Source organism: Pristiophorus japonicus, chromosome 22, assembly GCF_044704955.1.
Source record: "Pristiophorus japonicus isolate sPriJap1 chromosome 22, sPriJap1.hap1, whole genome shotgun sequence".
Taxonomy (NCBI): Eukaryota; Metazoa; Chordata; class Chondrichthyes; family Pristiophoridae; genus Pristiophorus; species Pristiophorus japonicus.
The window spans coordinates 24,046,852-24,059,433 of record NC_091998.1 but is presented as its reverse complement, the minus strand read 5'-3'; the positions used below and the strand labels follow the sequence as shown (position 1 = coordinate 24,059,433).

The following is a 12,582-nucleotide window of genomic DNA, read 5'->3' as shown; positions in this document are numbered from 1 at the left end:
AAAGGGGGTGGAGTATAAAAGCAGGGAAGTCTTGCTACAGCTATACAGGGTATTGGTGAGGCCACACCTGGAATACTGTGTGCAGTTTTGGTTTCCATATTTACGAAAGGATATACTTGCTTTGGAGGCAGTTCAGAGAAGGTTCACTAGGTTGATTCTGGGGATGAGGGGGTTGACTATGAGGAAAGGTTGAGTAGGTTTGGCCTATACTCATTGGAATTCAGAAGAATGAGAGGTGATCTTATCGAAACGTATAAGATTATGAGGGGGCTTGACAAGGTGGATGCAGAGAGGATGTTTCCACTGATGGGGGAGGATAGAACTAGAGGGCATGATCTTAGAATAAGGGGCCGCCCATTTAAAACAGAGATGAGGAGACATTTATTCTCTCAGAGGGTTGTGGATCTGTGGAATTCACTGCCTCAGAGAGCTGTGGAAGCTGGGACATTGAATAAATTTAAAACAAAAACGATAAGGGGATAAGGGGTTATGGGGAGCAGGCAGGGAAGTGGAGCTGAGTCCATGATCAGATCAGCCATGATCTCATTGAATGGCGAAACAGGCTTGAGGGGACGTATGGCCTACTCCTGTTCCTATTTCTTATATTCTTATGTTCTGTTTCCTCGTTTCGAGGGACTGCCTCTGATGATGATGAACTCTGATGTGGCCTAGTAAGCCCCTCAGTTGTATCAAACTACTCAGGCCAATTAGGGGTGGGCAATAAATATAAGCCTTGCCAGCGATTTCCACATCCCAATAACAAATAATTTAAAAATAATACTTAACTCTCTCCATCGCTAAAGTGGAAAATCTCCCTAGTTCTTCTACACGTCATTGATTGTTAGTGGAACAACAATACTAGACATATTTTGGGGCGATTTTAATGGAACTATCATGGTACTTGTAGACAAACCGTGAAGTTTGCTCAGATATCGATTTTGAGGGAGGGGTTTATTGATGCCTGCATTTCCTGCAGGGTAGGAAGCAACAATCAGAGTGTGAGCCACCTCATGCTGCTGGTTCACATCTGTGAGTGGTTGTGTCACACAGCGCCATCAGCCACAATCCTGCCAGAATGTCCTTGTCCTAGAGCAGTTCTAGAAACATAGGAATTTACATCGTGTCCGCGCCGGCCGACAAAGAGCCACATGGCCCTTGGTCAGCAGCCCTAAAGGTTACATATAAACCTATGAACAATGACGGAAAGGCAAAGAGCACCCAGCCCAACCAGTCCGCCCCACACAACTGCGACACCCCTTGTACTGAAACATTTTACACTCCACCTCAACCGGAGCCATATGATCTCCTGGAGAGGCAAAAACCAGATAAAAACCCAAGCCAATGTAGGAAGAAAAAAAATTGGGAAAATTCCTCTCCGACCCATCCAGGCAATCGACACTAGGCAAGGAGATCACCCTGGCCATATTCGATTCCCTGCAGTACTTACCATTAATACTGCATCGGCCAACAAAAGGTCATCCAGTCTAATCCTAATTACCAGCTCTGGATCCGTAACCCTGCAGGTTACTGCACTTTAAGTGCCCATCCAACCATCTCTTAAAAGTGGTGAGGGTTTCTGCATCCACCACTCTTCCAGGCAGCGAATTCCAGATCTCCACAACCCACTGCGTAAAGAAGCCCCCCCTCAAATCCCCTCTAAACCTTTCACCACCCACCTTAAAACTATGCCCCCTCATAATAAACCCCTCTACCAATGGAAATCATCATCATCATCATCATAGGCAGTCCCTCGAAGCGAGGATGACTTGCTTCCACACCCCAAAAAGGAATGAGTTCACAGGTGTTTCAATGAAGGACCTAATATTCCAGATCCTGAACTACATCTTGGAGGGTGGAAGATGCCTGTGCGTGGATTTTTTTAATGTGTGGTGGCCGTTGCACACCAGCCACCACACGGACTTGACAGAGCTAGGTCTTGGTCTAGTGGCAAGGGTTATCCAAGACGACTGGAGACTAGCTCTGCTGCAAGGACCTAGTGCGCACACATATCGCAGTGTGGGCTGGCCCGTGCTGCCCCTGGGCCCTCGCCTCTTCTGGGACCCATACTCACGCTTCTCCTGGGCCTCGGTCACTTCCATCTACAAACTCTTGTCGCTCCTTCGCCCCTCCTGCTGTGCCTGCCCGCACTGCAGTCAGCGACCTGACTTCGCAGCAGTCGCCCTCCTGCAGTGGTATGCTGCCGGATGCTGCTCCCTCCCATGGCCCCGGCCTGCTGATGGTCTTGCAGGCTGGGACTGCGCTGATTTCCAGGCCGGGCCAGGCCTCGGCACGCTGCTCCCTCTAATGTAGCCTTTCAATCACAGGAATCACAATCAATGGAAATAGGCCCTTACAATCCACTATGTCCAGGCCCCTCAAGATTTTGTATACCTCAATGAGGTCTCCTCTCATCCTCCTCTGTTCTAACAAACCCAGCCTTTCCAATCTGTCCTCATACCCCTCCCCTTTCTGTATTCAGGGTGATGATTTATGTCTTTCAATTTCATTCAATTGAAAGGAATATGGGTATATACCCAACCCCAGTCAGCTTCAAACCCCGTGGAGTTAGATTTCATTGAATGGTGGAACAGTGTCGAGGGGCTGAATGGCCTACTCCGGTTCCTATGTTCTTTCAATTACCACATGGCAACTGCTGTCCCCCTCAAAGCTGCCATCTTTATTTTGCAACCTATCAGAGACTGTGCCCTGACCCTGCAATTTCTGGGGCCCCATTCCATGGCACAGCGTGCGGCGGGGTCAGGTTACCCACGTCTCGCCCCACCCCCGCCTGTCTGAGCTGACACAGTGCTCACCGGGTCCAAACTCCCAGGGTCAAAGTCATTTACACAAAAGCCATTGGTAGGACTCCCTGGACATCTGCCCTTCAGTAGGTCAGGTATGGCCGAGCTCTGTCTCTGGGTTGTGAGGGCAGAAGTGGGGTGAGGGGGACGGGCGTTTCAGGCTTGAATTTTTAAAGAAAAATTCTGGGATTTTATCCAGGAGCTGCTTTCCTAACTGCAGTCGGGTCGCTCCGCAATCGCTTGCTGCCAGGGAATTGTGCCATTGGGTCCCCAACCCAATACTGCTTCACACAGCCGTGCTTTACTCGTGCCATAGGTGGAGTGTTTTGCTTCATGTGTTCTTTTTCTTAAGAATTCACAGCTACACACTTGCTGTAAAGAACTAGCTGGTTTATTAGCAAAGGTCTAACAATCAAACTGAACACTACCAGTTCATCCACCAGGCTCACAACTGCACACCTCATCGTGGAGAACCTGAACTCAATTAACTGGGGTTTTATTGAGTCTTGTGAATATCACGTGACTGGCTAAGCCACTCACGGTGCAACAGCTCTACAAACAACAGGGGCAGACATTACACTAGGAAAGGCAAAACTGGAGGGAGTTCTCGTGGTGGACGTTGTACACCCTCCAGCCCAAATCCCACCTCTTTCTATGGCAGCAGGTCAAAAAGGGCCAACGTCAAAAGACTGCTCGCCTTTGCCCGTCTGAATTTCAGAACGTTTTTAGAAAGCAAAAGGGGTCAAAAGACCCAGTGGAATCGGGTCCTATTCCGAATTATCCCCCTCCACCAAATTTGCATTCTCCCTCCCATTGCCCAGGAATTTCAGAGCCAATGTTTCCTGGCTTGGCTTCATCTGCCAGTATTCCTCATAGCACCAAGGAATAACCACCATAGATGGAGGAGTGTTACTGAGGGCTAGGAGTAACTGAAGGAACATCAAACAACCTCGCTTCAGCCTTAGAAACCTCAGCAGAATGGCAGTGACTGCAACTGGGAGGTGAGATGCTTAAAAAAAAACACATTTCTTTACGTCATTCATAAAACAAATATTTTTTGTACTTGAAGACGAATTCATTGGAATCTCAATGCGGGTGCTACTTTTCACCTTTTAATCCCAGGTTATACAAAAAGGTCAAGAACTTCAGAAGCAACAGATCGCAGGGATTACTGAAGGGCGTTATCCCTGAGGATCCCTTTAAGCAAAATTGGATGCAATCAGTGTTGATCTTAATTACTTCTTCCTAATTAAGGCCACAGCCTATTACACAATATTAATGAAGACCAAAGTGACATATGGTATGCACATGTAGTGAGCGTTGAGAGTGACTTACATTTTAAGTAAAGAAATCACAACAAAGAGCTTTTTTCCCCCCCTCTACTATTCAGAAAGGCTTCCTGTAGCAGGGTATAAATTCCTAACAGAAAACCTCCTTTGATATGCTTGCAGAGAAACAAGGAGGAGAGGGGCAGCCTTCTGTGTGTAACAGCAGGTGTATTGTGTGAACATCATCACCATTTAGCATGGGCTTCCAGCATAAATATTCCACTAGCGTAAAAGCGGACCATTAAAAGGGTTTATCTGGAAGCGGTGCAGGTACCCATGACATCAACCCCGCTTTTTTTGGGGATAAAAAAGGAAATATGACGAGAGCGAGAAAAACACACACACACTTCTAAATCTAAACTCACCGCACAGGAGGAAACATGAGGTAATAGTAACTGAAAATGACATGGAACAGAAAGCAAACACAGCACGTCGACGGTCCACTTGAGCCCAGTTTATCAAGTCAGCGGAGAAAGAATCTTCACGGTGTATTACTCCACAGGGGAAAGAGTTGCATTTGAACACTACATGCAGGCCTTTTTTTCCCAGCAGACAATTTCTTAGCGAGCTCCTTTAAAGGGTGCGGGCTGTAATGAAATGTCGCCAGATGGACAATGGCTGTGAAAAATTTACTCCCTTCCCCACTGATTATAGAACTCTGTGTCTTTGTCTTGCGGCGGCCATTCAGCTCTGCCTCTCCCATCTCCTTTTGGAAGGGCCAGAGAATTATGGTTGGCCAGGCTCCGTGTTCACAAATCACACAGTTGCTGATCAAAGGACAGAAGTGGAGGAACGAGAGTCCATCATGGCACTGAGGAGATGAAGGACAATTACCAAATAATTGGCATTCCACCAATTCACTTGTAGCGCAGTGCCATGGCAACTGCACCTCCACAGTAATGTATGGCTGCTAAAGTTCCTGACCTTTGCTAATAGTACATGTAACATAGGATTAAATCCGTAACACCTCCTAATGACTACTGCTCATTTTGCTCCCAGCCTTCTCCATGACTATACTTTGTCAGTGGACGTATAGCGTAGTTGTGAGGTAACTGTCACCTTTTCCTTTGTATATTGTCCTGTTGAACTGAGTGTGTTTCTTTTCCATGCCCTACTAGTTTAAGATCTGAATTGTACACTTGTCACGGTCTTTTGACATGCACTTAAAATTCAAAGGGGGGAGCAATTCCTGTTGGGAACGGTAACACTTGTGAGAGGCGAGACTTTGCGCCAGGGGCAGAAGTCTGGCCTCTTGCGAGATATTGGGGTTGCCGCCCCCGAAATAAAAGTGGAGCGCAAAATAACGTGCTCCTCTTCCTTTCTGGGGCGGACGCGTTGGGAGCAGGACACAGCACTACGCGTTAGGCTGCGTAGCGCTGCCGCATAGGAGGGGCTCTCCCCTTAATTAAAGGAAAGATCCAAGCTGCAAACTTTGCAGTAATGAAAGGCACCTACCTTGACCACAGGGGAGCGAGGGTGCCGTTCCAACAGCCCGACACTCCAGCAGAGTGCTGGGCCGACTGATTGCAGCACAGACCCCCGCGATCGCGGCGCCCAAAAATCGGACAATTGTTTTTTTCGCAAGCTCTGAGCCTCCCCTTTAACTAACGCCCCGCGAGCAGCTGACCGCCCGATTCACGTCCCCTGGCGCTATCGCTGTCATCGTCCGGCGCAGCTTCAGGGGGCGATACCAATTTAGCGTCCGGGGTGCTAATGGAGCGTTGCACGCGGTGATGATGTGGTCATCGCTGGCGCAGCGGAGCGGGGAGCCACGGGTTACCACCGCCGATAAACTCCCGCGGAATTTACCGGGAGTTGTTAGTGGCGCTGTACCCGGGCGAAAGGTCGTTCATGCCCCCGGGGATGCTAACGGGAGGGGCAAACGATCTGAATTTCTAGGTCTAAATAGTAACAAAAACAAGTTTACATTTTTTAACCAAGAAATGAAATAATTCTAAATGTGGCAGCCAATTTTTTTTTAAAACAAGTCTTTCTTGTTCAGAAATGCCTCCGACAGAAGGGTTAGGTCAGATTTTGTTGCAAAATAGCAATGTTCTAGGCCAATAAAGTAGGTGACTAATTCGCTACGTGTTGTGTAATTAATGTTGTTTATGGAGATTTTATCACCTCAGTGAAGGCTTTTCAGCCAGGCTTATTCCTTGGCAAAGCTCAGGAGTGTAATGATTGAAAATGTTCCATTCTATCGGCTGGGTTTCTGGCAAAGCCATCCCGCCAATAGGAAAAGTCACATGGCAACAGTCACCATACTCAACGCTCCATATCTGCGTTCGCTGTTTAGCTCCAGATTTTTCATACAATCATACAGCATAGAAGGAGAGGCCTTTCGGCCCATCGTGCCTGTACTGGTGTGTCAATCAGTGGCTCAGTGGGCAGCACACTCGCCTCTGAGTCACAAGGTTGTGGATGCAAGTCACACTCCAGAGACTTGAGCACAAAAATCCAGGCTGACACTCCAGTACAGTGCTACACTGTCTGAGGTGTGCCGCCTTTCGGATGAGATGTTAAACCGAGGCCCCGTCTGCGCTCTCAGCTGGATGTTAAAGATCCCCTGGCACTATTTCAAAGAAGAGCAGTGTAGTTATTCCCGGTGTCCTGGCCAATATTTATCCCTCAATCAACATCACAAAAACAGATTATCTGGTCATTATCACATTGCGGTTTGTGGGAAAAATTGGCTGCCACATTTCCTACATTCCAACAGTGACTACACTTCAAAAAAAGTACTTCATTGGCTGTAAAGCGCTTTGTGACATCTGGTGGTTGTGAAAGGCATGATAGAAATGCAAGTCTTTCTTTCTCTATCCAACTTAGTCTCACTCCTCCTGCTCTTTCCCTGTAGCCCTGCAAATTTATCCTTTTCAAGTATCTAATCCAACTCCCTTTAGAAAGTTACTGTTGAATCTGCTTCCTTCCCACTGCCCTTTTCAGGTAGCGCAGGTGGTATTTTAAAAAATGGACCAAACAATACAAGCAACAATTGCATTGTTGATCAGATCACTCTGATCTTCAACCAAACGGGCGAGCAAAGATGATTTTGTCGGTGGCCCTTTAAGAGTTGCCTGTCTTTTGTATCTAGCTGTTTAGCAGCACGCCTGTCGTAAAAAAATACAGTTATTAGTGCAAATTCTTGGGTTTTTGCCACAAGAATGTAGCCATTTTCTTGATAAGTGCACAAATGAACCGCTCAAATGCATCGGCACGGAATGTAATGTAGTGGGTTATATATTTTTTTAAGCACAAATTGATAGCACAATTGATATTTGTGCTCCACTCATAATGCTCATTGTGGAAGGAACAAGGAGGTCTTTGTCCAAGTGTATATCATTTTAAGACATAACTACAACTCCACAGTGCAATAAATTGGTTATTCTAAGCATTAATGGCTTCTAAGTAAATGAAACATATGACATCACTACCTCGAATTACTGGAGAATCTAAAGCGTACCTCTATAACCTTTGATCCACTGCCAGTTTTGTTTTAGAAGAAAACATCTTGAATAATGGGCGACATTGTGAACTGAGCTGAAATCCAATATCTAATATAATTTAATTGATTTTCAATATGTGCAAAAACTTATCTCAAAGGTCGGTCTCTCTCAGCTCACAAGCAATCCTTTATGAGGTGTTTTTCCTCATCCTTTTCCAGGTTATGGTCGCAGTTTCCAATTTCCGAGACCGTTGCTAGGATCTGTGTTGGAGTCTGCCATGCAATAAATGCACATTGTTCACTCATTTGGGTTTCTGTATAATTAGGCGGAGTGGTACTATCTCCAGCTGCCGTTTTGTTTTAAAAAACAGAAATGTGAGGGTTCGGGTTCGGGTTCAGCATGCCAAGAGGTCTCAGGTTCTGTGCTGACTTAGCTGATTTCAGCTGGGGCAGAAACCAGGCTACGGAGAAGAAATAAACCATTGCCAAGTGACTCCCTCACCATCAACATCCTGGGGGTCACCATTGACCAGAAACTTAACTAGAGCAGCCCCATATATACTGTGGCAACAAGAGCGGGTCAGAGGCTGGGTATTCTGCGGCTAATGTCTCACCTCCTGACTCCCCAAAGCCTTTCCACCATCTGCAAGGCACAAGTCAGGAGTGTGATGGTATTTTCTCCACTTGCCTGGATGAGTGCAGCTCCAACAACACTCAAGAAGTGCGACACTGTCCAGGACGAATCAGCCCGCTTGATTAGCACCCTATCCTCCACCTTAAACATTCGCTCCGCCACCGGCGCACCGTGGCTGCAGTGTGCACCATCTACAGGATGCACTGCAGCAACTCGCCAAGGCTTCTTCGGCAGCACCTCCCAAACCCACAGCCTCTACCACCTCGAAGGACAAGGGCAGCAGGCGCATGGGAACACCATCACCTCCAAGTTCCCCTCCAAGTCACACACCAGCCTGACTTGGAAATATATCGCCGTTCCTTCATCTAGCTAGCTAGTAGGAAAAGATGCGCACATAAGTATTGAGGAATCATTGCGGGGGTGGGGGAGGGGAGGTCTTTGTCAACCACCAAATTCTAGTGTTTGAATTTTTAATACCTGTACTACATTCTTAAGTTAGATTTTTGTAATGCTTCTAATCAAACAGACCACGTGACCTTGGTGAGCGGTTGGTATCGTGGGTAAAATGTATCCCCTTTTAATAAAGCACTGGGCTCACATTGATCCTATACAGATTGGCAATGAAAGTCATCTATCTATCTCTATCGCTCTCTCTCCCTCGTGCTCATTCTCTTTCTCTGTCTCTTGTGCTCGTTCTCTCTCTCTCTCTCTTTCTCTCTCATACTCATTCTCTATCTATATCACTCTCTCTCTCTCGTGCTCATTCTCTCTTTCTCTCTCTCTCTCACATACTCATTCTCTCTATCTATCTCTTATCCTAATTCTCTCTCTCTCGTGCTTGTTCTCTCTCTCTCTTTCGTGCTCGTTGTCTCTCTCTCTCTCTCTCTCTCTCTCTCTCTCTTTCGTGCTCGTTCTCTACCTATATCACTCTCTCTCTCTCATGCTTGTTCTCTCTCTCTCTCCCCACCCCCCACATCATTATGAACAATGATGGACAGGCAAAGACTATCTGGGTCCATCGAGCCTGTCCCACACAATTGCGATACCTTGTGTATCACAACATATACACTCCACCCCACCCGGAACCATGTGACCCCCTGGGAGAGGCAAAAAAAAAAACAGATTAAAAAACCCTGGCCAATTTAGGGGAAAAAATCTGGGAAATTCCTCCTGACCCATCTAGGCGATCGAAACTAGTCCAGGAGATCATCGTGGCCATTACATTCCCTTCTGTAAGAGGTGATGCCCGCCCCAGCCAGAAACAGGTCTAGCTTTCGCTTGAAGGAATTCATTAAGGGACCTTGTGGAAGCGAGCCTGCCCTCTATCAAACTAATAGACGTGGACCTCCCCCCCCCCCGCCCCCCCAGTTGTAGAGTTGAGAAGATTCTTTAAATAATTGGTGCTAATCCTACTCAGGCCAAGACGATAGATGTTAATGGACAGTGGAACCATGCTTGAGTATTATGGAATTCCACTGTTGGTCTTCAGGGTAGCTGATCGTGATTTGCTGCTAGATTGGCACAGATGCCGATACAGGGAAAATCTGACATGATTTCCGTCTCAGTGATAAATTGATATTGCCACAACTGCCACCTATCTATTAATCTATGTGTAGCGTAATCATAAAAAGGTCACCCTGCGTTAGCAGTCATTTTGCCAGATGCTTTGGGCTGAGGTAAGAAGGAAATATTCCACTCATCCACAGTTTGTAAGTGCCCTCGCTCTTTTGGAAGGGTAAAGAGCACAGGAGAGAGAATCCATCCACAATCCACTTGTTGTGGAGGCCTTTGCCGTTGGTATCAGAGCGGTGTGGTCCAGGCACAGATCGCCTTCCTGCTCTCTCCCCCATGGACAGTGCATGGTGGCAACGTTCCTGCTTATTCTCACCGCCTGTCTCTCCCGGGTTCTTAAATCCGCTTCTACATTTCAAGTCATTTACATGACCATTTACATATTGGGCTAGAAATTTGTCGACTTTGCGACCGTTTGTTTGGGTGCTATTTCACCATATTTGGCGAAAATCCGGTTGGCGGGAATTTTGGTTACGTTTTGCAGCAGCGGTTTTCAAATATGGCTGGAGAGAGGAGCGCTGCCATGCAAGACCCGAAATAGCGTTTTCGCCAAACATTTGGCTCTCTCCGCACCCGTATTCTGCGCAAAAAATACCGACATGTAAAAAGCTGCGTTGCAGCCCTTGGAGCAGCGGTAAGTATGAAGACCTGCAAAAAAGGTAGGTTAAAATTTTTATTTTAAAATTCTTTTTCAGCGATTTGATCGATAAGTGACTTGTAAATGTTTTGTGAATTTTGCTTTTTTGTTTTTTCCAATTTATATTTTGGTGTTTCCCCGCCCTCCCACGGCCCAACTCGCAGCGGTATCGGCTTCGGACTAAAGTTGGCGAGGATCGCGGTTTGCACTGCGAATCCTCGTGCAATGCCGACTGTTACCGCTACGCAAATTAAAGCGGGAATTTCCGGTCTGATAGCGATAGCGAAGCGATAATGGTAATTTTGGTGAAAAAATACCGTTTTCGATGAGAACTGAATTTCTAGCTCATTGAATATTGAAATAAGGCAGAGACAGAAAACAACATTCTCTGTCCCTTATTTCCCCTTATAATTGTGTCTATAAACACCTCTACCTATTGATGTTGATGTCAGACAGTGGCTACAATGAAATTGTGTAATATGAAAATGTTGGTATGAAGAAGTATTCCTGTGGACCCCTGTATTGTAAATAATATCAATGTTTACAGTGGCAGCGTTAAAAGGACAGCACCTTTATGACAAATGTTTGGCAAACTCTTTTGATTTATTTGCTGACAATATTCTCGTGGTGAAGCTGACTCTTCGCCTTCTATCCAAAGACTTGAGAACAAAATCTAGGCTGACACTCCAGTGCAGTGCTGAGGGAGTGCTGCACTGTTGGAGGTGCCGTCATTCGGATGTGACATTAAACTGAGGCTCCGTCTGCTCTCTCAGGTGGATGTAAAAGATCCCATGGCACTATTCCAAAGAAGAGCAGGGAAGTTCTCCCCGGCATCCCGGCCAATATTTAGCCTTCAACCAACATCGCTAAAACAGATGATCTGGTCATAACTGTGTGCTGTAAGGACTGGAAGCATCGAATCCCCAAGGATATATTGGACATTGTCTGGACATTGCGTTTAATATTTTTCTCACCACAGAAAGAAAGCTGGAAGCTGTTTGTGGGAGGGGCCCAGGTGCTGCTCCATGTTGGACTTAGAATGATGGGCAGGGAGTCTGGAATGACAATGGCCAACATAAGGCAGGAGGTGGGCTAATGGAGTCAATTGTTAGGCAAGGTGACCTTGTCAATCAGTGATCGGACCAATTACCTGGATGAGTTACTAGAACAATAGAGAGCCATTAAGCCCAGACTGCCTGGAAGCGAAAACCCATCACTGGACTCAAACACAGGAAGCCTCAAAAACAAGGAACTTTATTGGGTAAAAGCAGAAGACACACCCACAGGAAACCTCTCTCTCTCTTCCCTCGCTGCTTCGCCCCGACAAGAATCCAACCCTCTGTATTGGGACGGAGAGAAGAAACCAGAAGAGACACCTTTTCATTGGAAGAAGCAGTGAGTAAGCCAATGAAATTGGTGAGCATTTCTGCACACACATCTTTTAAGATCACAGCCATGGTGTGAGGGGGTATCGTATGTTCTCCCAACCAAATTCTTAGGGGTTTATGGGGGGGGTGTTTTATATGTGGGTACTTTGCGTTAGGGGCCTGTTAGACAGGCCACACTGTATATTGTACTGCATTTGTTTGTTTTACACACCAGGGTGTGTGTGGTTTTACTGGATGCAGGTGTGTGTTTAGCTTTAATAAAGCATTGCCGGTTGAGACCGAGGTATTTGTCCGTGACTCATTCATCTGTTCAGTACAGTAATCACTCCCAGGTCTAGAACTAGTGTAACGTGGGGGGGTGTCGAAAACACCTAAGGGAAACCGCTTACAGTGTAAATTGGCTGCTGCATTTCCTACATTACAACAGTGACCACTCTTCAAAAAGTACTTCATTGGCTGTAAAGTGCTTTGGGACATTCTGAGGTCATGAAAAGCACTGTAGAAATGAAAATCTTTCTTTCTATACCCAGAACATGAGGTTGTATTCAGCGTCCCTGTAATATAGTTGGTTTAGCTTTTCTCTATCTTAAACCTAAAGTCCTTTCTCAAGAGGGGTGAACTCCTGGCCTCAATTCCACTTCCCTATTCCAGAATCTTCCGGAAAATGATGCTGGGATTGTTGTGCTTACTTATGCCGTATCCTTTCGAATCAACACGTTTTAATGATATGTGTGGAAATCAATCACTGAGATAACTTTGTAGGGAGCACTTGGG

The 12,582-nt window shown here is 46.3% G+C and overlaps 1 protein-coding gene across 4 annotated transcripts in view; it reads left to right on the top strand.

The window, feature by feature from the left end:
- LOC139234714 (histone H2B-like) overlaps positions 1–12,582 on the top strand; it is a 73,334-nt gene that overhangs the window by 27,249 nt on the left and 33,503 nt on the right. Inside the window, exon 1 of one of the 4 annotated variants that reach the window (XM_070865390.1) lies at positions 11,748–11,836. The exons of the other annotated variants lie outside the window; for them this stretch is intronic. The gene's annotated coding sequence lies outside the window, so the exon portion shown is untranslated. Of the gene's footprint in view, positions 1–11,747; positions 11,837–12,582 lie in introns of those variants that run through there. 4 annotated transcript variants of the gene reach the window in all.